General features: G+C 35.4%; 1 protein-coding gene across 1 annotated transcript in view; it reads left to right on the top strand.

Annotated features, from left to right (window-relative positions):
- The window catches only part of PRKN (parkin RBR E3 ubiquitin protein ligase), a 685,723-nt gene that overhangs the window by 986 nt on the left and 661,165 nt on the right, over positions 1–23,572 (top strand). The gene's annotated exons all lie outside the window — the stretch shown is intronic.

The following is a 23,572-nucleotide window of genomic DNA, read 5'->3' as shown; positions in this document are numbered from 1 at the left end:
CAGTATTCCCCAGCTAGCTGCAAATTTATAAATTCTGCCTTATGTGAGTTGCTGCTTTAAGTGATTTAAGCAGCAACTTTTTGTTTTATTGAAGAATGTAAAAACACGCACAAAGCTTCTGACACTCCCCAAAAAGCTTTGTAAATGCAAGAACTGCTTTCAAAGTATGTGGTGTAGTGGTGTACTCCAACATCCTGCCCTCTGGAAAGTTTCCTCAACACACTTAAGAGTTAGGAATACTATGGCAAATTTGGGACTAGGAAGGAAAGGGGGAAGCACTGTAATCTGTGCCAACACTTCTTTAATCTGAATGCTTAAAGAATTACATTATGAGATATATATTTTCCAAAATGTGTTATTCTTGTAACTCTGGGAATGCTTGATGTCCACAGTGAGTTCTTGTGGCAAGACAGGACAGTTGTGCAATACATGGCAGTTAATTCCTTTAATAGATTTTTAATTTCCTATCTCTTGCTTTCAGTTAATGCCACTTTGCAGTTGTGCTATGACTTATGGAGAACAAGCCTGATTACCATGTTAGTCTTCCTATTTTAAATGTTCTATAATATTTTTTCATATCCAGTTGTTTCTTATTTTTTCTTTCACTGGTGAAACAGGTGAACATTTGAATTTCTTCTACTCTTAGTCTCTCTCTTTCCTTTCTTTTTTCCCCCCTATGAAGTTTTTTCAAGGATTTTTGTCAAGGAAGGTTTTCTTGTTTTTGTTTTTTTTTTTTCTATAACATATCATTCCAGAAGAGGCTAAACCATTGACTTACATCACTGACTCTTAATAGTGTCCATATGACTTCTCCTCCTGCTTGATATTGCATTCTCTTGTCAAGGTTTGCACAGAAAGATTTGCTTACAGATAGATTTTTAAATGCTAGTAGCATCTTATTTGTAAAAAAAATACTAATCATATATTTAAATTAAATATATAATAATATAATTAAAATGTGCTTATTTTTAGTAGGAGATTATTCCTTGGGAGAGGCCTTCAAAATAAGCATATGTATTTATTTTCATCTATGTGACACCTGCATTTGGAATATTGTATCAACAAGTTGATGATGTCGCTGTCCACTTGTGCAGAATATCCTGGGTTGAATCTATGTCTTAGGGCTGTGGCATGCATGGCACTGCATTGAGCTCATGAGTGCTTCAGGAATTTTAGTTATTCAGTATATCTTTAGAAGATGGTGAAGATAAATGCCAAAGGCAGCTCTTGCTTTTATGACTGCTTTTAGAAGATTGTTTGTTTTGTAATGTTTTACCTTTTCAATGAGGTTGCAAGAATAATTCAACTGTCATTTCACTTCTGCGTGTGTTACTTTATAAGTTACAATCAATTTATGCTCCTTGCTGATGGGTTATGCAGTTAAAACTTCAGGAAACTTACAGATGTGTGTTTAGTATTTTTTATTAATGAAAATGATCTAATTGTATAAATGAGAAACACTGGAATAAACAGTTACTCATTTTGAATAGAGAGTATTATATGTATGTTCTCTGACTGATGAAAGATGGCAATTTCCATGTGCTACTTACTGCTGCAGAGCCAAATGTGTGTTCCCTTTCTATATTTGCAGCAGTGGTTCAAGTTACATGAGCAGAATGTCTGCTACTTGAGAGGTGTTGTGCTTTGTTGTCTTCTGTCAGCAAGCTTAAGCTTGCTATAAATGAAAGTGTTTCTGTGGGCAGCTTTTCTCTTACCATTTACCTTAAGCTCAAGTGATTTCAAGTCCTATTTCAAAATTAGTGTCTTTTTTGTTTTTTCTCTTTGCTTTTTCTTTGATTTTATTTTTTTATTATTTTTTTATTATTATTTTTTTTCCTCTGTGTGCACATTTGCTCAATGGCTCTTTATGCTTCAGTGGAAACAGTGGAAATACCAATGTGTTGAAGAATTCAAAGTTTTAAAGCAGTGAAGCTAAGAACATTTAGAAATCATGAGTTTAATGTTAAATTGTGTCCAATGAGAAGAAAACTTATCAGCCTAGAATCCTGATGAATGCAAGCTGGAATTGCCACCACTGCTTTCCTCTCTTTTCTGTAGTGCCAGGCTGGCTAATGCTTTGAGAGGGCATTTTCATGGTTTACAGCTGATGTGGGGATAGAGTCTGCTGGTGATTTCTTGTATTGACTTTTTTCCTGGATGGAAAAAAGTGGATGAGAACAACTTTACTGAAAGACTGATTTGCAGCTATTGGGTGCCCTAGACAGCAGTAACCGTTCTGATACATAGAGATTTCTCTGCTATGTGGTGGATATTCTTTTTTCTTGTTCTTTGAATGAGTGGATAAAGAGAACAGCAGAAATAAAAAATACATCTACCTTTTAACCACCATGTCTGTCAAAATGTGGCTGGTACTGTCACTTCAAAATTGTTGCCTAAGTAATCCCATTAACGCCTAATCCCAGGAAGAAGTCTTGGAGGACAACGTAAGTTAAAATCTCCTCCATGAAAATAAGAACCAACTGTGGGCTTTTTTTTTTCTTTTTTAATTGTAAAAAAAAAAAATAAATAAAATAAAATTGTAATTTGCTGCATACCAGGATATACAGTGTTCTGTCAAAATGTTGGAGAGCTTTTGTGAGGACACAAAGAATATTGAATTGGACTTTGGGTATTTTAGAAATCTATTCCACAGTGAGTTTGCAGCTGGCTTGCATACAAGTTATTCTTATCTTGGAATGGTTGTTGAAAATAATTTTAAGGAAAAGAATGTTAAGTAATAATGTAGTCATGATGAGGTGTGAATGTTGTATTTAAATATGTTGACTGTGTTGTTGTAAACTAGGAACTGATGGAATTGATAACATGCTTCATGATTAAGATCATATGAAAGAACTTAGTTGACTGAAATCATCAGTTCTTCATTGGCTAGTTCTAGATTTCTTAATAATTTTCTTCACTGCTGAAAAGAAGTCATTTCTTTTGGAAAGAAAATATAAGAAAGAAAGAAAATAAATATATTTGCTTGAAAAGATAAAATAAAAATGGTCACTTATATATGAGGATCCTATCAACCCTCTAGGCCACTCTAAGCATTGAAGACTATGGGATTAATCAGAAGGAAAATACACTGGTGTTATTTTTGAAGATGATGGAAGAAATTTTGTGTGGATTGATAAGAACTAAACAAAGACTTCCTGACAATGTTCTGTTTTTTAAGTGCTCACAAAATAAGCACTTATTTTGTTATGTTATTACAGTATTATCACATATATACGTTATTACAGTAATGTAATATCTTACGCATTAAAATATTACACATTAAGACTAATAAAGCAGTGGCTACAGATGTTCCAATGCAGTTTTCTGAGTCTTTTAGCTAAGACCCTAAAGACACAATTTCAAGTTATAGTGATCAGGATCTCTACCCTTCTCTGCATTATCTGGTTGCTAGTAATATATATGAAAATAGAATTATGAGTGGGTAGATATGAATGTGTGTTGTGTTGTGCTAAATGTTAGTTGTAGGAGAGTCATGGGACTTCTCATGTAGTCAAATTAAAGGTGATTAAAGAAATGGTTCCCATTTCTTTTTCCTTTGCTCTTCTCTCACAGGCTCTGCTGCTATCTGTGCATCCTGCCTCACTCCTCTCACTGACATAATGGCAACTTGACTCTTGAACTAATTAAACTTATTATTGTACCAAAAAGTGTCCGTTTTTGCTGAATTTCATTCTTACAGAAGTGCCTGGTGACAACCAAAGACAGCTTAAGATAAGTGAGATGTGCAGGAGATAGCAAAAATGGGACAAAACAGTTTGATCTATGTAGTTCTTGTGTATCTTCACCCTCAATTATTGTGAAGTATGCTCAGCTTCTAGAGTTGTCAGGAGCATATCCAGAGCTGACCAAGGATTTTGCAGTCCTTTGCACGAAAGACAATATGAAAGAGAGGATTATATTTAAATCCCTCTCTTACCATTTTTTTTTTTTTTTTTTTTTTTTTTTTTTTTTTTTTCTTCAAAGTGCCCAAGACAAACTGAAAACAACTTCTGGTGCAGGAAGGAGAAATCGTTACATACCAAATTACGTGTAGTATTTATTGCCAATATGTTTGGTTCAAGCTATTCTAGATAAAAGAAGAACTAAGAATTCCAAGTTCCGTTTCTAACCACAAACAATTAGAAAAAATTTTGCCCATTGTAGCAAAAAATGGAAATATGCTATTTTGTAATGAATAACAACAAATGCTTGTGTTTAAGATTCCCTGCCAAAGTAATGTATTTGTTTCTTTCAGATGCATTGTAATCCAAAGCCCTCACCAGATTTAATTTTGAATGTGTTTCCTCAAAAGCTGGAATAACTTTCCAAGTTAGAAACACTTTTACTCCTTTTACTGTAGCAAATTCATTGCACAAGGATACTCTGTATCTTAAGACTATCAGTTGTGTAAGTGATCAGGGGACGGAGGCAAACGATACTAGCAATGGTGCAGGTTTTTCAAGTTCTTATGTTTAGTAGAAGCCCAAGGGAAAGTACAGCCATATCTGCAAACTCTGTTGCTGTTTTGTCAAAGAGGCAGAAAGATATAATTTGTTCTCTTAAATCAATGTTATTATGTATTGGTTTTTATTGTGTGTGTGTGATACACCTTATGTAATTATTATTGTACTGAAAATCAACATGTAATACAAAATGTAACCAGTGATGTATGAAGTTTTCTACTAAAAGAAGAAAAAATGGAAATGTTGGAAATATAGAACTATATGCACAGAATTCCACGAGTTCCATCTTAAAGCTTGGTCTTGGCAGGTTATTAGCAGGCAGTCTTTAATTATATTGTCAATTATTTGAGAATGTGTTCCCATCTTCTGCACTTTGGTGTTGTATTTTGCAAGTATTTGTATTTCTGAGAGCTTATTTCCTAAGTAGATACATTTGAATATGATGAAGTATTATCTTTGAAATCTGTAACAACTTTTTATGTTTCCAGATATTGTACCACAAAGCTCACCTAGCTCCCTTGTATATATTTTGATCAGTACAGAAGCAGTGGAAGAGTGGAACAGAACCCTCTCATCTGTTTTATTCCTCATATTAGACAAATTGGAGAAAATTAGAACGTTGCTGTGTACTTTTGGAGGCAGCATGAAGCCTGTCTGATTATACTAAACCATCTCTGAGCTGTAACTTATTATATTGCAGCCCTTTACTCAATAAGCATTTTCATGCCTGTATGAGCCCTGTTAATGTTTGACCAGGAAAAAATGTAGCACAAACCTTCTTGCTTTTTTTGTGTTCCATGACTTCGGGATGTCTCTTATGGTCAGTTTGTCTTTTGCCTCCATGCTCTAAGCCTAAACCCTTTGACTGGGAGCGTTTGTAAACCTCATTTGAGTATATGAAGGAAAAACATTTAGAAGTTGATTTGATAAATTGTTTCAAAGGTGCAGAAAGTGGTAAAAATGAATGAAGATGCTGAATTGAGGAAGGAGTTTGTCATTCCATGGCAGTTTAAATGACATCAAGGTTATCCATATATTAATATGCAGGAAATGAAAGCGCAGTTTCTTAGCCATTGGAAGATACTGGTTATGCCATGTTACTTGTGTAGGTGTATGAAGAGTGTATTTGTTATTGCAAGACTCGGGCATCATTACTTTTCTGCGTGAAGTCTTTTTTTAAGTTATTATAAAATTCTTTAGTTTTATTGGTGTATTACATTAAAAGAAAAGGATTGTTACAATGCTAAGTTTGCTTGTGGTGACATAGATGAGCACTGAAACAAATTAGTTTATATCTGTAAATTTTTATTGGAAGGAAACCTTGTTTTTTCTACACTAACGAGAAGACATGGTTGGCCTTACTTATCCCTGTTTTTCTCTCAAGTGTCAGGCTATTCTTAATGATGCTGTCATTCCAGAAGTTCAATTCTTTATTTTTTTTGTAATCTTCTATTATCTGTATTTTCTGCATCTTCTGTTCAGCATTTCTAAATGTTTTGCTAAGTGGTCGGTTTACCCCCTCAGTTCATTTATTTATTTATTTATTACTGGTAAATCTAGAAAATGGAGCTGTCTTGTGCCCAATCTAACATATCAGATTAAATCACTTTCAGTGTGTTGAGCTGGGGATACTTAGTTATGAATCACAAGGAACGGGGACATCTGAGCTCTTCACAACTACTGTGTGAGCTGTTTCTCTGAGACAGTCTTTCCATCAGTGGAAACTCATGAATTTTCCCTTCAAAATTCAAAGAACAGTGTGCAGTTGCTGTTTATCTTGCTCATTTTTTGAATAGTTTTTCCTTATTTTAAAATATCTTTACATTACTGGCAATATCCTTTGAAGTCATGGAAAAAATGTTTTCTATTCGCTCATCGCTGTTAACTAAAGGAATTGTGAATGATGAAAATGGTTTTTATTGAACATCACATAATGTTTCTGACATATGGTCCTCCTTTCAATTTTTTTTTTTTTTTTTTGGCTGAGCTGTAATATTTTTGGTACATTTGTGTTTGCGTTTCTTCCCTTTTCTGATAGTGTCCTCTGTGGAATAATCTCAGTGGAAACATATGTTCCAAACTTCAAATTAATTGCACTATTGCTAAAAGCTTCATAATCAGATTACTGAAACTAAATGTTCAAAAAAAAATTGATTTTCTTTATCCAATCATATTGATTTCATTACGGTCTGCTCTGCAGCTGATTGAAGAAACGTGGCAGGACAAAGTCAAAGACAGTTTATAAAGAGCATCACAATCTGTTGTAAAGCCAGTTCCTCGTGAACACAAGTGAGCTTAGAGCAGTTTTTAGGCCGAGAGAGCAAGATTAGAATATATAAACATTGCCCACTGCAAGAGCAAACTTTCTGTTGTACTTAGCTCTGCTTGCCATACTGCATGATCTGGCAATCTGCTATGACTGAAGCGTGAGCCTGTCTCCTTACACTAAATGACCCACTTTCTTATAAGCATTAGGCTCAATATGTATCTGAACTACGTGGGAGATATTTGTTTCAGCAAAGCTATTTATTGCCAGGAGCAGTTTTTGATTGAAAAACAAAACAAACTTCAACAGAAAAACCAAACTTCATTTTTCTTTAGCACAGTCAGGTCATAATTCTTAGGTTTACAAGAGTACGTCAAGAGCAGGAGCTGTGCATGATCTCATTTTTTCTTTAAGCGTTCAAAGCTCATCTGGAAACTGTAGGACTCTTACAGTCTCACCAGGCCCTCACCAGGGGTACCAATCCATTGACATGCTCTGTATAGTTTTTTTCGAGCTGTGTGATCATACAGGCTCACCTCTAAGTAGAGTATTTCAACTTACTGACTTTACATAATCTGCAAGTATTTTGCTGATATTAACTGCATTTCTGTTTTGTAGTATACCTGCCTGTAGTCTCGTGTATCCTTCATGTGAACACGTGAAACTGAGAGAAATTTTAAAGCAGGCTAATGAATAATGTTTAGAACTTGTTTAATTTTTTTTCCCTATATCCTACTCATCGTACTGATTGCCCTCATTGTACACAATAAAATAGCAGATGAAGCTGAAAAGTTTCTTTTACAGTACTTTTAACAATTTCCATTAGAATTATCATGTCAGAAGCAAACGTCCCATCTGGTTTACTCTTTAACACAGCAAAACTACTTAGTGAGCTGTGTGGCAGAGCCTGGCTGAATTCCACACAGTGCAGCTCTTGGCCCTAAGCAAGATGAGCACAATCTGTTTCCCATATTTCTAATAAAGGAAAAGAAGGGTTTCTTCATTTGCTTCTTTATTTTATTATGTTTACATTTTATGCCTTTCTTTCTTAGAATAGCTGCTTTCCTGCTGTTCTCTATTCTTTTTTTTCCCATCCAGGTAAAATGAAAACGCATTACAGCTTATAAAAGTACCGAACACTGCTCTGAAAGAACATTAGAACTCGGTGTTTTAAAGCATAGTGTGGGGCTTTGGCCACATCAGTTCTACTAAAATATCTGAAGTTTAGCAAAGGCACTTCGGAAGCCATTTCTTGTGCCTTAGATGCTCTGTGGGTGAATACAGGACATGAGTAATCTGTATGAAAACAAAGGTGGGGTCACACAGCTCATCCCTGCCCTGCCCTGGGAGTTCATCTGTGCTGTCTGAATTTAGTGGACTGATGCTTCAGTCTGTAACTTTCTTCTCCTGTTCATAGTTGAGAATTACTGAGAGTTACATGTACTTACCATGGGTTAATGTGTGTGTGTGTGTTTTGTGTGCAACTCTTCCTGGATGCTATAAAAGTGCATTTCTGAATGAATCTCTGGATAAAATTAACTTTTTACTTAGTAATATGACGAGAAATACAAGCATTTAAAAATAAACATATATATATGTAATATTGTGTTAAATGCCTTATAGTTAATCAAACAGTGTATCATATCAGAAAGCAGCTGCTGTGTTAACACAGTTACCTTTTACTGAGGTTTTTTGGGTTTTTTTTCCCAGCCAGACAGCATCCTGCCCAAACAGTAACGTACATGGCAGCGAGCAAGCTGCTGTGAATTTGGCTCTGTAAAGACATATCGCAAAGCATGTTTAGGATGTGATTCCTTTCTTCTTGCATGTGTAGTGCTTTACATTACAAATGCCAAGTAAGCTTCAAACAGCACTACGTAACTCTTGTGTGTGATATACCTTAGATTCGATACAGGCTTGAAATGTCTCCCATAGAGCACTCTACTTTTGTAGGTGTGGCATTTCCTACTTTAATCACACACTGATAGTATTTGAAAAATGTTTACCATTCCTGATATGTCAATATTAAGAAATTAGCATTTCAATATTAGAAAAACTGAAAAATGTAAGGTATTCATGTGGGTAGTAGGACAACATTTGCTATAATTCCAGTTAGGAGCTGGGAAGTCTTTATGTGCCACTGTGTGAAATAAGTATGCAGTGTTAACTACCATTTCTTTTTAAATGTGTTTTTTAGAACTGTTCAGGTAATCAGTCTCCTGAGCTAAGAGAAAGAAGACTGCCTGCTGTAAACCAATTTAAGATGCAATCAACACACACAAAATTCAAACAGTTGATTTTATGTGAACATGGCTTGAAATCTTACTTCATTTCTAGACATGAATATGATTAGCCCTTTGAGGACAAAGGGCTGTGTACCGCTGTGTACACAGGTGGAATCTTTATTTATTTTGCCATTTGTGCAGATGGGGGGTGGGAGAGGGAAGGAGTTCAAATACAAAATCAAGAAATGTTTGTTTTCTTTGTTCATTTGATCAAAATCGAATTATTATATGTAGCTACTCGCTGTATCTCCATATCTGAAAGAATGACACTTCTTGGTTTTTCCAATATAATCAGAAATGATTTGTCTAAATTTTGCCTTTATAGGTATGTGGATAATGTGTTCACTAGTGCTGATAAGGGCAATGAAGACAGTCTCCTTTCTCCTTGTATGTCCAAAGCACAATAGTAGAACTCCTTACTCTCATGTGCCTCGAAGGCTTTGCCCTTTTAGCATTCACCTAGTGCTGGACATTAGGAACAATTTACAGCAAGCCATTCACTAATAACATTTCTTAACTGCAGATTTTTCAATCTTGTACCTAATTCTCCAAAACATCAGACCTAGGTATCTTGAAAATTACAATGAGGAAAGGTGAAACAATCAGTCAGAACAAAGCTTATTTAAGCCTAGATGTGGGGATGAATTGAAACTGCTTGCTGGAGGTTAAAAGTATGAGGGAAGATTTTTATTATTTTAGGTACAGCTACTAAAAATGCACTGTCCCTATTCGTGGTTCTGTATGGTGAAATTCTTAGGATAAGGGTAGAACTCTCCTTCCCAGATCTGGAGGTGACCTGTTTTTCTTTCTGCTGCTTTCCAGGATTCCCTCCCGTCAAAACCATTCATACTGTTTTGATAGTGATGGTTTTGTTTTTTAGGTTTTTTTTTGTTTGGTTGTTTTTTTTTTTTTTTTTTTTTTACAGAAATGAGATTGTAATAAGAATAATAGAAGAAGAACATAAGATTACAGAATAAGATTTTCCTCCTTCTGTCTAGTTCCAGCACTGTTCCGCAGGCTGCCATTGTTACTGTTCTTTCCTTTCATGTAAATAAGGTGATGGTCTGGATGAGTTCCACATGAAGGTTTACAAGGATCTGGCATTTTACATAAAAATAGTACTGTTGAGCACTTACAGTGCTTAGAGGTCTTTACCAGATCTTTATTTAAATGATTAAGCTGCTGTCCTTTCATGGCAGATTAGGATTATAATTTCTTACGAAAGTAGCTTCATATGAGGATATTAATCAGTGATATTTTTTGGATAGCAGACAGGTTTCTGTTTTTCCTTTGAATTTAGTATCATTTGGTGTTCTACATTTTGCTACTGGCAAAGTCCAACTTTTTTCTAAATATATTTTGTTATAAAGATTTCTGGAACGCAAATAGATTACTCAGAAATACAGACTCTAGTACTGGATGAAGGATGTAAAATATTAGTGATATTTCCTTGGGACTTTTGTCCATTCTTCAAACTGTTTCAGTTAAAATTTTCTAAACAAATGTTTCTTTAATGTGTACTTCAGTATTTTAAGTAATTGGTTACCTACTTCTTTTTTCTTTAACTTAAAGGTATTCTCCTTTTTATAATTCCTTGGAGAATTAAATTGTCCAAATATGTGTTTTATACTTTTGGTGATTGACAGGCGATGCTGGTTTTTCTCCTGCTCAGTCCTTCAAGCAGAACATTCTTTTTTCTTTCCCCCCCACCCCCAGTTCCTATCTATGGGTGTGGACAAGGTAGGATTGCATTGTCCATTTGGAGTTAGTTCAAAACAGCAGATTAAATATCAATGAAGAATATTTGTATTTCTACCACCTCCCTGCAAATGAAAGCAAACACAAATGGGGATGGTAATAAAGCTGAATGTATATAAAGTGTTCTTATCATGCTTAAGATTAGTTTTTGTCCTAGCCAATTGAATTCGAACATATCTGTCTTCAGTTCCTTCTTAACACTGGTGTTAAAGGTGACATAAAGCATACATTCAGTAACAATTACTGCATACAGAAGTTGAACAGAACGTTAATATACTAGAAGTTTTTTTTTTTTTTTTTTTTTTTTAAGAAGAATTATCTAGGGCTGGAAGGCTGTACATTTGTCAGTACTTTTCTATAAATTCTTGCAGAACTTCTACTCAGCAGACCAATATTTTGAAATGGACTTCATTTCCTTTAATTCTACGGTCTTTTTTCTTTTTTTTTTTTTTCTTTCTCTTGTGCTCCCTCCCCACAGTGTTGTCCTGATACATCAAAGCAAAATTTGTTCATCTGGGTAAATGACACAAACATCATTTGTCTCCAGTCCCCTCTTAAATGTGCTTATGCAGAACACAGCTTTTTCTCGCTTTTTTCTTTCCTTCTCTTTACTGTCGTATGCATTGTAGTCAAACTTGTAAGAAATATGTGACAATTCTGTATGAGCCATCTAGTCAGCAACCATGAAGAAAAAAGTCACTTGTTCTGTATTTATATGTAGTAATTGATTATTTTAACTGGTCTAGTCATAGGTATTTTTTAACTACATTAAAAGGTGTTGCAATTCCAAATCATGGTATTTTGCATCATAGTTATGTTTCATGAGTTAGACTTTGCTTAAGCCATAATTGAAGCAAAATACTATTGTAAAGAGGTCTTTAAGAATAATGGAAGCATGAATACATTTGCAGTATAGCTGAATGTGTAGAAATTTGCAGAGAAGCCAAATCTTAGAAGGTAGAAATAATTTTTTATTTTTTATACTGATGCATCAAATTGTTTATATTAAGTTTTTTAGGAAGGGGTGTAGAATGATGAATTTAATCTGGGAATTGCATTAAACATTTTTGTGGTAGAGTTTTCAGTTTTCTGCGGTTCATGGTAGGCTTATTCTCATTGTGATGGTAACACTGTTTATCTGACATTCACTGTTATTTCAATAAGAATGATGCCCTAAGAGTGATGCCCCTGTAGTGAACTACAGAAGATGCAATGAATTATTAATAACAAGCAGAGTTTAATGTGGTTTTATAGCCCCTGAAGGAGTTGGAATAGTGTACTCTGTAAAACCATTCAGTTCACCTGATCTTGACAAATTGAGAGCATCAAAAACGCAGTCCTTCTTGTTAACACCAAAGAAGGGAAAAGGTGACTTGGGAATGCATCAATATTTAGCCTTCTGTAGAATTTGAAAAGGATAATGGTGAGCAGCGTTCTATAAATAACTGTCTCCTATCTTCCCTATCCTGCTCCTTAATGCAGCAGACTAATTCTTGTCTGCGAAGTTAACCTTTGTGGCTCTGTTTTTGTTTCACTGAAAAAGAAAACAACGTTTGTGATATTACAGTGATTATTTATACTGTTTATATGAGTAGAAATGTGCCATGTAGCCATCTAGAGGGAACAAAACAAATAAGATTATCTTAAGAAACTCTGTTGTCTTAGTAGATTATTCTAATTAAAATTGGTTTTAAGTGAACTAAGAATACTAGAATTGGTGGAATATACAAAATTCGTTTTTGATGTTTTAAAGATCTAATAATTAACACTTGTCCTTAGAGTAGTTGATATGACTGTTCACAGTTTGATTCACCACATTTTTATTAATATTTGGCAACTTGCCCATCTTTCTCAATTATGTTTATTCATATCCATTTGTTACTTACACAGTTAATATACAAATTTAACATTCTTAAATGTCACAACTGAATTTTGTCAGTTCTCCTTTGGTAGTGACAAAATGCAACTGGAGATTTGGTGCATGCAGAACCATCTTCCTTTTAGTATACATAGCATAATGTAGTGGAGGTAAAACCAGGCATTCGCTATATAGCAGTACAAGTTTGTACAAATTCTGTTAATTTTCCTCCAAGCACAATGTTTCAATTCACGTGTGTGAATTGAAGTGCTAGTTCTAATAGCTGTTGGCTGTAAATTCTTGCAGTTTTGCTGGGAATCAAATTGTGATTTTACTACTGCAGCAAGTCTTTTGTTAAACTACTGAAATTTTGATAATCACAGAATCACAGAATTGTAGGGGTTGGAAGGGACCTCCAGAGATCATCGAGTCCAACCCCCCTGCCAAAGCAGGTTCCCTACAGCAGGTTGCACAGGTAGGCGTCCAGGCAGGTCTTGAACATCTCCAGAGAAGGAGACTCCACCACCTCCCTGGGCAGCCTGTTCCAGTGCTCCGTCACCTCACCGTAAAGAAGTTCTTGCACACATTTGTGCAGAACTTCCTATGCTGCAGTTTCCATCCATTTCTCCTTGTCCTGTCTCCACTCCCCACTGAAAAGAGTCCGGCCTCCGGCCTCTTGTATATGTAATATACATATAATGTATATATGTATAATGTAATGTATATAATGTAAGATGGAGTAGTTTATCCATCTTTTCAGGGTGAGCATTTACTTCAATTGCCTTGCTGGGGCTTCTACTCAATCTGTAGCGCAGTTTCTGCTTCTCAAGCTATATTCTTTATCTACGGACTCTGAAGTGCGCCTCTGTTTGCAAACAGATAGAACTTTTCTGACAGACATCAATGAGCAGAACAAATGGAGGAAAAGCACCCGTTAGGAAAAAAAAAAAAAAAAAGTTGATCATTGATAGAAACGCACCTTAGTGTTTCCATCTTGGGTAATTCTTAGGTGTTTCCTTTCCTTGCACTGTACTTCTTGTTCAGTGAAGTTTTACATGCAGTATTTTCATACAACTCCAATTTGGTGTGGTTGACATGTGCATTTGTTCTTTTTGCAAGCTGCTTTTCACTTCGTTTGATTTAGTTGTAAGTAAGTTATAATGTAATTAGTTATTACAAGGTGCTCACTTGCAAAATAACTGTGGAGCTTAAGACTCCCTTACTGCTTCCATATCTGTCAATTTGTCTAATAGTGAATAATTACATGCTAGGTCACTTCAGTGCAAAACAAAATAGGCTTGCATTTATGTCCAGCTGGGGTTTTAGATTTGTTTTCAGGCTCTGACAGATGAGATCTAGCCAGCCTTACTGTAGCAGTTGTGACATTGCTGCCTGCAGTGTACTTCTGCCGGAGGCTGCTGCCCTCAAGCAGAGCAGCAGAACCAGCAGCATATTGAGAAATTCTTCCCAGCTGCTTGCTCCAAGCAGCAGTTGGGTGTCACCCAAGGGATTATCACCTCGAGTTCAAGAGCTTATCCAATGTGCAGGAAATCAAACAAATCTGATCGGGGTTAACAGGGACCTTCTGATGAAAAAGGAAGAGATCTAGAATCAGGGACAGGTGCCCCTGGAGGAACCCAATCCAAGTGTCCTAATGTGCAGGGAAGGGCCTAAGGAAGCAAAAGTCCAGTTTTGCCAAGGATGAGAAGGGCAAAAGGAAGGGCTGGTGCAGATTTGTCAGCTGTGAAAGAAGCTCTAGGGAAAAAGAGGGAACATTGTGGGCTGATGACTTTCAACAAAGAGAGAATAACAAAACAGCTGTAGGAAAATAGTGTCTTACTCTGTAACTGTTGGTTCAATAAATGCAAATCATATCTAGTAGTGAGAGCAACTAAATTTATATTGCTCTCTACCTTAGGATTGCTTTTTTCTATCTATCATCTGCCCTTTCTTCCACACGCTGTCTCTATTGAGTGTAGTACAGGTATAGCATTGTTTTGGAAACATTTATTCTTTTAAAAATGATTTCTGTAAAAGCTATGATGAAAACCTCTAATCTGACAGCTTGGTGAACTTCAGAAAATAGTGGCACATGTTGAAGGTTAGAAAATTTAACATCTTTTTTTTTTATGAAGGGTTGTGTTCTGCTGTTTGCTCTGGATAAGGGAGAACAGTTTTACAGTGGCTAATTAGTGCTTAAGGGTTTTTTTTTTTTTTAATGTTTTGTATTCTGTGGCCTATTATGTAAACATTTTTGCAAATAAAAATGCCTCTGGAGATGAATTGTTCTGCTGTACCCAGAGAGGTCATTGATAATTATAAAACTAAATAAAGACTTATTGCATACATCTTTTCGTGGTATGAAAGGATATTTCAGGTTAATGTGCTGTTACTTATAAGCCTGATTGCCCGGAGTGAAACTTTTTACTCCGTTTTTGTTTGATGGGAATATCCTACTAAAGGCCGTTTTGATAATTTAAGCTCCATGTAACTAAATCCCATTCAGCAACTGGCAGCTAACTGGCAACAATGTGAGTTATTTTTTGTAGCACTAGTTAGTAGATGAGAGGAGAACGAAATCCAAAGAACCTGTTACATGAAAAGAATCATTTCCCTTTTGTAACAGACTGTTGTGCCTGCTTGGTACTCTTTAATAGTCCTGTTGATTTCAGTGAGGGGAAATGCTGGGACGATTCATATAAGAAATAATGTCAAAGGTTCAGAATCTGAAAAATATTGAAATCTCTCATTTAGTTGCAATAAAATTTTGAATAAACATATACCAAACAAAAATAATGTATAAAAATTAGCTATGATTATAGATTAATATTACTTTAACTGAAAAAGTTAATTAAAGAGGAGTGTTTAAAGGTACATTTTAAATGTACTATTCATTTTTCAGAAAAAAACACTGTTCATATCAATTAATAGGCTTCTGCTAAAAAAAAAAAAAAACACACCAGAAACAACTGCATGTCTTTATAAGCTCTGTCATTGTAAAGAAGGAATTATCTGCATGGTTTGATCAATTAGGTTCACTACATAAAGTGAGTTAAATTATGTATTTATCTCCTTTCTGAAATAAACTCATTGTAATCTCAGTGTATTGTTCTTGAGAACAGAAAACAAACTACTGAGGTAAGGAAGATGCTGTTCTTCAGCAAACAAAACCAGTCATATGTAAAATTCTTAATATGTCAATAAAAAACACCCTACTTATTTGTGGAGAAAAAGACATTCTATTAATTGAGAATTGATTGAAGCACGTTCAAGAAATAAGGGTAATCAAGAAAACTAAATGGATCAACAGTGTAAAATATATCCAGATATGAACTACAGAACATGTTATAACAGGTGATACTTTTTGTTAAGGTAATATGGGGCACATAGATAAATCTCCTTAATTAGATTTGTTTAATTATTTTAGTTAAGTTGCATAGTATGACTTTGTCTCTAGCTATGAATTAAATAGATATTCACCTTTTTAGTGTAGGTTTGGATTGTCTAAAAAGTTAAATGCTTTTTTGTAAGTGTTTAATCTTACTGTAAATCTTGCTTCTAATGCAGCCACTGCTTATTCTCAGCTATAAGCTGTTAAATTACATCTGTTCTGAAAGCGTCCTCAGCTTTATTGCAAAGAGGTATGTGATGAGTTTTGTTGGAGCGTACCTTTTATTTTTAAAATTGTAGCACTTTCAGTAGAAAAATATTTTTTCTCTGTGAATTCTGGCTGAGAACTTACTTAAGCTTTGATAGAGCTCTGTGGTTAAACTTCTGGAGAGAAATGATTTTAAAATATTAGGAGTGATTTGTGAATATGTAGAGAGAACTGCTGTTTAGAAGGATGCAAACTAACATCATCAAAGCTACAGGCAGAGACTTTTGGTTTGTCAGTATGTGTCTGCTACTCTCTGAGGGACCTCAGTTTGAAGTGAGACTTATTTTTCTACTATCAGCTTTCCTTATATTACCAAACTAGTTACGCGTTTATAAAAACCTAGAGAATGACTTATCTAACACTAGCTTATCTAACACTAGTTGCCTTTTTGAGGTCTAACTGCAAGCCTAGATTTGTGATAAAAAAAATGTCTTATCTTGATAACTTTCTGCAATATTTTCAAACATCCTTGTTACGTAATGTTATCTAATACACCTATTGTAGGATCATGTTTAGAAGTGAGTCCATATGCCAACACTGGAAGCAAGCATACTATCCTGTGCAATCAAATTCAGTTTACCTGTAGTGCAAATTAGTGTCATCTAATTTTTTTTCCTTTAGATTGCAAATGTCAATCAGACCTAAACTGATTAGGAGTCTAGTTATCTGAGAGATGTAAAGTAAGTTAATGATATTTATTTAGATCCTAAAGAAAAATGCCCACATTAGCATCCTAGCAGTAACCTTATTGGCAGTATTGGCAAAATGGTGATTAGAATGAATCACTGTCTTAATTCTGAGTTTGTTCAGGGTAGCTATTAGTAGTTGAAGTAATTAGTAGTGATTTGGTTAGAAGAGAAGGATTTGATTCATTACAAGAATAGTGAATAATCTTGTTAACTCTCATTAGTTCCATATGAAGAGTAGACATTACGCTGGGGATCACTCAGTGTGATGATGACAGAAAGTCCTGATGGAATACATAGAATGAGGATACTTACATCAACAAGGCCCTCAAATGTGACCAAGAAGGCCAGTGGTATCTTAGGGTGCATTAAAAAGAGCGTGGCCAGGAGGTCGATGGAGGTTATCCTCCCCCTCTACTGTGCTTTGGTGGGGCCACATTAAAATACTCTGTTCGGTTCTGGCCTCCCCAGTTCATAAAAGACAGGGATCTCCTAGGAGTCCCATGGAAGGCCACAAAAGCAATTAAAGGGCCTTGAGCATCTCCCATGTGAAGAAAGGCTGAGTAACCTGGGTCTGTTTTGCCTGAGGAAAAAAAAAGACTAAGAGGGGATGTGATAAATGTCTATAAATATCTAAAGGAAGGTGGGAGTGAATGGCTGAGGCCAGGCTCTTCTCAGTGGTGCGTAGCAATTGGCCTAAAACTTGAACATACAGAATTCCATACAAACATCAATAAGAGTTTATGGTAAGGGTGTCGGAACACTGGAACAGATTGGACAGAGAGGCTGTGGAGTCTCCTACTATGGAGATATTCAAGACATATTTGAACACCTGCCTGTGCTACCTATTGGTAGGGTATCTGCTTTGGCAGGGAGATTGGACTTGATGATCTCTTGAGGTCCTTTCCAACACCTGTAATTCTGTTATTCTGTGAAATTATACTTTTTCTCAATTTTTGAGAGTGGATAATAGTTTAATAACTAGAAATATATACCTACAATTGTTGGGGTAGACAGGGACCTAAAAAGGATCAGAAGACAGACAAAAATGCCATGTAATCTTTATAGAAAATTAACTAACTAGGGGACATGATTTTGGAAGCTCTATTGATAGGTTCTTATATCTTGAAAATGGCACTACAGTGGTGAATATCTCTCACCTTATTTGAATTGTCATTCTTCTGCTTTCTTCTTAAGAAAATATTTTCTGAAATGATGAGTTTGTCATGCTGAATTACAAATAAAAGCAATCTTTTCTTTTTTCCCTTCTTGTTTTTATTGACTTCTGCTTCCTCACTTGTTCTTCTATTTACTGTGGTTCTAAAGCAAGGAGAGGCAGGTAAAATAAATATGGCAAAATATTAAACCAATATTGCCTCAGTCACATTTATTCCAAACATCTAGTGCTAATTTCCCACATTCAAATTTATGATTAGATCAGGAAATGGTTAACTAAATTATTTATTATAACAAGTCTTTTACTGGTAAAGGTAGGTGAAATGAAATGTGCTTAACGAGTTTAAGGCTATTGAATAAAGAGAAACTTTCATAAGATAGTAAAACTCATACAGTGTGTGCTTATGTATTTCTGGAAGAAGAAGTAGCACTTGGATTTGGGCATACTGAATTCAGTAATGTATATTTTAAAATCACCAAATTAAATAAATATTTATATATATGATTCTTAATTACAAAAAAAAAAAGAAACCCTTTAAAAAAATTCATTTCTCAATTCAGGGGTCCCCTTAAAATGAACATAAATATATTTATTGCACACTTTGCTATGGGTAAGATAGAAATTAGCTAACAGTTTGTAACGTGTGTTACATTCACTGTGGTAGTTAGCATAATTTTTAATTATAAAGTTTTAGTTAAAAGTGTTACACACGCGTTAGCCTTTTTTTAATGATAGAAACAAACATTCCTTTATGTAGAAGTGTCAGGCAGCTGATATATTAGGATGTCTTAGCCTTCATATAAGTTACTTTGGTATGATTTAGCTACTGGAACTGACTTCCAGTGAGATCAGATGAGTACCTGGGGTCAGGTGTGAAGCAACTGCAGAGGAAAGGTACGTACTCCTGAGAGGAGTTCTGAATCTCTGCCTGCTTTGTGCCAGTATGGGCTACAGTAGGACACATTATTCAGGCCTGTAGATGAATTTTTACTCTACAGATATTTGACCTCTGAATTTTAGGTGCCTCTGGACATAAAATCATTCTCTTTGAAACCTGAACATCTCGTTGAGTTGAGCTCAGCCTCTTTCAACAATGGAGTACCATTTACTGCTGGTCCCTGACAGAGTACTGTGCTTAGGAGACTTCATATCTATCCTTAATGTGGATTGAGAGAAGTAAATAAAAACCATATCCTCTGCTTCCCAGGAGGTATCTCTGAGCGCAGAACCTTAACACATTTTGGCGGCTATAGTCTGTGTTCTGTTAAACTGGGCAGCCTTGCAGATAGCTGTGCAAGACTAATGGGGTATAAGAAAAACAAGAACTCTCTTGCAGAATTCTTTTAATTAAAGCCTGGATTTAAAGTTGTGATTCTAGTTTTGGCACTCAAGAACTTTAAGGATGAGGCAAGAAACAACTGATTTTACTTGACCTTATTAAGCTGGCTGCCACTGAGCTGTGTTTGGAGTGACTTTTTGAAGGTAGTTTCAGACTCTTTCATCTCCTCCTTCACTTACATAAGTACTTTGAATCTCAGCAACTTTTAAAAGCCTTATATGTTATCACATCCCTGTTAAGCCATATTAGAATATTCCTGTTTATGTGTGAATTAACCCATCTTGTCATCTGTGTGATCTGATGATGCCTACTGAAGTTGATGGCAAAGCATCAGCTGGCTTCCTGATAGTCTGAATGAGTCATCTATTCATAGCATGGAGATATCATTTCTGGACATCACTTCGATTAATATATAAGCATATTTGAATTCCAGATGTTTTGTAAACTTTAGCTTGAAAAAGACTTGGTTTATAAATTCTTTATGAGGTATTGACTCAAGTTCTTAACATTTTGCAAGTACAGGACTAACGGGATTAGCCAGAAACTGCGGTGCTCATCGACCTGGTGTTCACTGCCTTATATCCTCTATACCTAAAGACCTATTGAATCTCAGAGCTCTGAAGCATTCCCACAGAGCTCTGTAAGCACAATAGAACTATTCTTGAAAGTGTTAAAGCTTATCTCACTTGTCAGAACTTTACTGGGGGATACTTCAGAGCCACAAAAGAATTTCTGGAATGATTTAAGCCTGTCTGGTACATATCTGCTTTGTGTTCCTGGTACTAAATATAGTTAGCACTGCATTCACCGATACTAAAGAAAATAGGTGATATAAAATTATTTAATTCATAAATTAAATGAAACATATTTATTGGGGAAAACAATAGTAGAAGTTAGATTTTTCTCTTTTCTGTTTTCTTGTGAGATAGTTTTATAAGTGACTAGTGACAGTTTACATAGAATTGAATATGAGATTTCAGTGTAGGTTCTGACCAGTCAAACACCAGCAGTCTGATTTCAGATGCTTACATGCTTCTTAAATCTGCACATGATTTTTAATGACTACTTTTTTTTCATTATTTTTTATAAGTAAAATAATTGAATAATAAACTATTATTTAGGCTTTTTTTGCTCTGTGATAGGTGGTGGTTCTCAGAATAGCTGACTTCCCATTCTTTGCAGCTATCTTTTTTATCTGAAGAGGAAACTGTGGCTTCATTTCCAGCTTTATTTCTGCCTTATTTCCAGGCATTTCTTATCCAAATCTCCTTGTGGATTATATGAATCACATAGAAAAATATATCTCTATAGCCTTCCTTCCCTTTCATTTAGTTTATGATTGGATACAAAACTCAGTTTCTTGTGTTGCTTGTCTTTAATGAATGGTTGTTGGGTTTTACCCCCTTTTCCACTTAATTCTAAAATAAGAAATGCATTTGTATCGTAAAGTTTTAACCACATTTCTTAGTGACAGTCATTCAGAATGCCCTTTGATTAGGCAAATAATTACCTATGTGAAAAAACAGTCTTGGTATCTCATTATTCTCAAGCAGTTGTGAACAATTCATTCAGATTTTGCTCTTAAGATTGTAGCCTAAAATCCCCTAGAATTTCTACTTTTCTTTACTACTTATTTTAAGAAGTATATATTATCACAATTGTAACTTTCCTGACAATGAGAATTCTTATGAGATCCATTAAACTTATAGTTTTTATAGTGCTTTTAAGTTCCAGCGATTTATCATTTTAGAGTGAGAAATTACTTCATGGACTTGCTAAGGAATAGAGAGCAAATTTTCTTCCCTCCAACATACAGTCCCTGCTTTGTATCCAGCTTGTGCCCTGTCCTTATGCTCATTGGTACAAAATGCCAGGGAAGAAATGGCATGGGGAAGTAGGGAGACAGGAGGCAGGGAAGAGAACTAATCTGCTGCTGTACCATAGCATCCACTAGTAAAGACAAATATGTAAAAAATAGAAATACATATGCTATTCCCTAAACAGAGTCCACTTTACACATGTGTAGAAGGTCACCTGTTGTTAATTGAATGTATCTTCATCTCTAGCAGTATGAATGTCTGAAGCATCGTAAATGTGTCTGTGCTTTTATTGTGCCTCATGCTATAAACGGTTGAAGTCTAGCTGGCATATGATAGATTTTCTTAAAATCATCATCATTTGCAATCAGTGTCAAGAAATTGATTTGTCTGAACATTTGGATTATTCTGAATATTCTGACATGTTCAATATGTGTTTTACTAAGGAACATGAATTTTGAAGCCCTTGTTAATCGTTTTAAAGAAGTAATTTAAGAAATGCCTTTACGTGTTGCAGATTTGAAGTTGCAACTTCATTTTCAACTTCTTTCCTGTTTGTTTTTCTCTTTTATTGTGTAGGAATTTCTAACAATTTCTAATATTTCTTATTTTTGCTCAAATAAAATCAGCTAAGGCTTGGCATCTTCTGTTTTCCTTTTCCCTTAACTCATATTGAGCACTCCAGCTGGCTGGAACATGCAAGAACTTGACCCCTTTGTGTTGCTGTCTTATGCATTTGTCCCTTATGAAAGCCAATATAGGCAGCAAAGCCAGTGCAGATAAAGAACTGTGTAAAGCTGCGGTGTAGTAGCAAGACCACTTTGTGACCATGTTCTGAAGGCAGACTGGAGGTGACAGTATTATTTACTTTTGTTGCTTGGGGTCCAAAGAGAGAATAAATTGCTATTGATTTTTGAGACATTACAGTGAAGTGTCTGAATGCCTGCAGAATAGCTGGGTGGTAGGATGCTCAGACTCTGCATGAAGACAGACTGCTTTTAAAATGAAAATTCATTTTCTTGTTCTGTTAGGTTTTTCGTTTTTTTTTTCAGACTACTTTCTACAAAAGTTTGTTGTGTGTGCCATGTTTATTATAAATGTATCTTATCTTTCAATCTTTCCAAAGAGTACATTTCAACAGCCATTTTATAACAATTTGAAATAGGTAAATAGAGTTTGGTATATGTCCATCAGTGTACGTTGCTGTTATGAAGAGAATGCTGAATCTTTGCTTTAAATTAACCACTTCATTAAAGACACTTCTTGAAGATGTGTAACAATTTTTAAGAGGAAAATTAGCTGTATGGAAATAGAAATGATATACAACTAATTCAGTTTCTCCTTCACCCTCTGCACAAGGCTGATTCCTGCTGATTATTCAAGTCTGGCATAATTAGAGAACAGCTGTAGGGTTTTTGTTGTTGTTGTTTATTTTTTTACCACTTGGAGGGGAAAAAAATTCTTCTTCCATATTCATTATTTTAAGATTTTATGGCAATGCTACATAGTAGTGACACCTACTGGGAGAGATCTAAATGAAACATCAGAAGTTATGGCTGCTGCCTGTCAGTTCTTTTTCTTGAGTCAACAGTGTGTGCCCAGTGTGGCAGCCTGGTATGACTCATGTTTTCTATCTCCCCTGGAGGGCATCTGCTGTCATTCCTTTCTGAAGAGTCCGACTCCCATGCCAGATTTACTGAGCCTCAGAAACTCACTAGAATGTCATTATAAATTTGGATCTCCCAGCTGGGACTTGAATTCACAGCACCAAAGAGCCTAGGTGGATGCGTAAAATAACAGCGGAAGCTATTCCTAACTGTGCATAGCAGGAATTAATCTTCTTCACTAAGGAGAGAAAAAGGGGGTATATATAATACCAAAATTTTAATTAATCCATGCTTATGTTTTTTCCCACTCTACCGTGAAGCAATCTGATAATTTCATACATATTTGGCTATTTACTATAGAAAGATTTTCTTGTACGCTGAAGCTTCCAAGGACAAACTTCAAATGTAAACAAACAGAAGCTGATAGGCTCTGTAGTTGAATTAGTGTGAGGAAAGCTAAAGCTTCCTTCCACCCCCAGCCTGAACTGAATAAAATTTCAAAGACTGCTACCAAGCTGTAACTTGCAGTTTTCAAATTGCGTGGACGACTGTGAAAGTGACAAATGGTTTCTGACAAAAGTGAGAAGCAGTGGCATCATCTGCTTTTTGCTGGGCTTCCATAGATCTTGCTTGCATCTAATATAGTTATCTGCTTCGT

The sequence above is a fragment of the Centrocercus urophasianus genome, unplaced genomic scaffold (assembly GCF_019232065.1).
Source record: "Centrocercus urophasianus isolate 14NV4802_14NV808 unplaced genomic scaffold, USGS_Curo_1.0 seq_10, whole genome shotgun sequence".
Classification (NCBI taxonomy): domain Eukaryota; kingdom Metazoa; phylum Chordata; class Aves; order Galliformes; family Phasianidae; genus Centrocercus; species Centrocercus urophasianus.
The sequence above is the reverse complement of the archived record's forward strand: the minus strand, read 5'-3'. Positions and strand labels throughout refer to the sequence as shown.